Source organism: Zingiber officinale, chromosome 7A (assembly GCF_018446385.1).
Source record: "Zingiber officinale cultivar Zhangliang chromosome 7A, Zo_v1.1, whole genome shotgun sequence".
In the NCBI taxonomy this organism is placed as follows: domain Eukaryota; kingdom Viridiplantae; phylum Streptophyta; class Magnoliopsida; order Zingiberales; family Zingiberaceae; genus Zingiber; species Zingiber officinale.
In genome coordinates, this window is record NC_055998.1 from 13134862 (window position 1) to 13138000 (window position 3139).

The window sequence follows — 3139 nt, forward strand, 5'->3', positions numbered from 1 at the left end:
GCTGCGGAACAAGACTGTCCGACTGGTTAAAGTCGGATGGCAGCATCATTCTGACGAGGAGGCTACTTGGGAGCTGGAGGATACGATCCGAGCTCGATACCCTCATCTTTTTACTTGAGGTATGTGGGTTAGAGTTTCGTTCAGCATTTATACTGGTTGGTTATATTCTAGTGGTTGCTGTTGGTTATAGCGAAATTTGGGGACCAAATTTTTATTAGTAGGGGAGGATGTAAGATCTCAGGAAATTTAAATACATAGGGTTATTTCAGAAATAGCCTTATAGAATTTTTCCGGAATTTTTAGAAATTTTCTGGGAATTTTTCGGAGCTCGTACGGAGGGTTTTGAGGGGATCAATTTTGGGTTCGGATAAAGCCTATTTGGGAGACCTATTTAAGAGAGGAAATGTTTAATTATATAAATTCCCTTTTCTTATTTCTTTTCTCCCCAAACGCCGATCCCAACTCGACCTTTACCCTCTCTGCCGACGCGAATTTCCGATCTCCTTCCCCGATCTCCCCTCTCTTCTTCCCGATCGCCTCCGCTCGTCACCGATCACAGCCGCCTGTGCCGGTTGTCCAACCGTCGGCCGAGACCCCTTCGGATCTAGCCGAAGCCCTTTCTCTCTCTCTCTCCCTTCTCTCTGTTCTCTTTTGCGGACAGTCGACGCCGACGCCGACAGGATTAGGGCTCCAGCTCCGGCGATCGTTGGTGTCACTTGAGGAGGAAGCTGCTGGATTGAGCGCAGATCCGGCCGACGCCTTTCATCTCCGGGCTGCAGACATGCGCGTCTTCTTGCGCCGATCACTGAGGCCATTGAATCGAGCGAGATCCACTCGGTCGCCAATGTGGAAGAGCAATTAGGGCTTCAAGGGTAAGCCATCGAACCTTATTCCTTCTATTTCTTTGATTTGTGCCCTAGTTCGAGTCTTCTTCTCCGGTTCTTGCTCGCCTTCTTGCTGATGGTTGGCGATCTCAGGTTAGGTCATGGATTTCTTCCTTGTTCTTGTTGATTGAAGGTTAGAGAAGTCCCTGGTGTGCAGAATCTAATCGAGCAACACCTTTTGGAGACGATCGATTGAGGTAAGATTAAGGTGTTGTTTGATCTGTGATTTCCATTGTTTGATCTCTTCACTTGATCCGATCCAATGAGATGAGGTGGAGTTTTGTTCTGATTAGTGAGTTGTGTTTGGGCTGTAGGGCAAAGACTAGAGGGGTTGATGCTTGATCAGTAGTCTTACTGCTTGATTCCTTCTTGATTCGAATTGTGGAGTGGAATCAAGCACCTTGCTGTTCTGTTTATGGTGTACCTTGTTCCATAGCTACTCATCTCACGTTCGGCAGCAACCTATCCAGTGAGGTGAATCCAGTGAGGATTTGTGAAGGTAATTTTGGTGTCCTGCAGCATTTCTAGTTTTGGCAGCAACCTCATTTAGCAGATTGCTTGGTTTCAGCAATCTACAGCAGCTTGATCAAGGTAAGGTGTATAGGTTTTGTTCTTTGTTTTAGATATGATTTGATTTCATGAACAGATGTAGATTGGAATTAGGGTTATACTTAGTTGTTTATGTGTAGAATTATTTAGTTTAGAATTAGTTTAATGGAATGATTAGGGTTAAGGTAATTAACCCTAGTCAACCGTTGGATTTCTAATCTAATGGGAGATTAGGGATTAGATAACTAATCCTAATTGACCGTTAGATTTAATTAGATAGGATAAGGTTGTGGTGATTAGGGTTTTGCCCTAATTTAGTTTTGAGAATTTTATTTAGCTATTTCATTTGGATTTAGCTAAATAAAATATATATATTGTTTGACACAGGACTCTGATTCGAGATAGGCGTCTCGACTTCGGATTTGGATTGTACCTTCTATTTGAGGCGGGTACCCTCTGACTTATCTTTTGATAATGTCTTATGATATGTGTAGCTTATATATATTTACTAGTGGTAGATAGTAGATTATTCTCCCCCTTGGTCTTGGCTAGTTGATACCTATCACATGCTTCATCTGCTAGTTGCTTTACTTCAGGATTGGATATTTTATCTCTTGCCATGTGTAAATATGTTCATAGAGATGCATATCTATAGTGCTCTACTCTACTGGATTAGTTGCTTTACATGTGTGATACATGCTCTTGGATTCATGATACTTACATCATTGTTATATGTGATGTCTTTGGATTTACGCTGTTTATATCATGGTTATATATATGCGTTTACCTTTTGGGCACCCACATATATGGAGGAGGCTATGTTCAGGTATGACATACCGCACGCACCATATTGCATGATTGCATGCTGGGCGATTAACGACTCCATTATTGTTGAGCTCGTCGGATACTCGTGGACCCGCACACGTGTTCCTGCGTGGGTAGTGGCACGACTCGGGTGTGTAGGGTAGATTGCCCGGTAGTGCTCCGCTAGGCGCTCGTGGGTAGCGTGACGGGGCGTGGTAGCAGGGTCCCTCCCGTCATTGCGTCCGGAGATGAGGCGTTCGCTCCTCACTATGTTTGAGGCGGGAGGATAGGTGTACTCGGATCCCGTCCACTCGGTCACTCATCATACGGTTGTCACAGCCCTCCCCACTCGGTCTCACCATTGCGTGTGAGACGGCTGAGCATGGAACAGGGGTGACCATGTCATTTGCATCATACGCATTGATGCATTTATTGATGCATTTGGTGATTGCGTATGATTGACATGCATCTGAGTTATATGCTTTTGCTCGACTATTTTTATACATGTATGTTCACGATCGGTTACCTGAAACCTCGCGGTGAGTCTGATTTATTTCATTATGCACTTCTTATATTCTTGCGATAGATTGTATTGCCCTTATTGTTGGTTCTTGCGGTTTATTTAGTCTTGCGTACATTATACTTAGGAGACTATATAGATTGTATGGTTGAGAACGTACTCGATCCTATGATTTGGAGGACTGTACCTTAGGTTTTCACGGTGGATATATATTCTTTATGCGTATCTATTGGTTTACCGGTGAGTTCTTTGAACTCACCCCGTTATTATTATTTTTTTAGGCCGTCAGGAGAGATTCCAGTCGCTAGCCCCTTTGTCGCGAGGATTTTCTTTGTCGGATTTGTTCTGCTTTTGCATCTTAAATACTTGTATTGTGGGTTGT

General features: G+C 43.6%; 1 long non-coding RNA gene across 2 annotated transcripts; it reads left to right on the plus strand.

Annotated features, from left to right (window-relative positions):
* The first annotated feature begins 444 nt into the window (after positions 1-444).
* Positions 445-1881, plus strand: LOC121999925. 2 transcript variants are annotated; one of them, XR_006116841.1, is made up of 4 exons: positions 445-872; positions 978-1081; positions 1199-1475; positions 1821-1881. It is a non-coding gene; the product is annotated as an uncharacterized LOC121999925 (long non-coding RNA). The 2 variants fall into 2 exon arrangements; XR_006116840.1 differs by lacking the exon at positions 1821-1881 and having other exon boundaries at positions 1199-1681.
* Positions 1882-3139: the final 1258 nt, after the last annotated feature.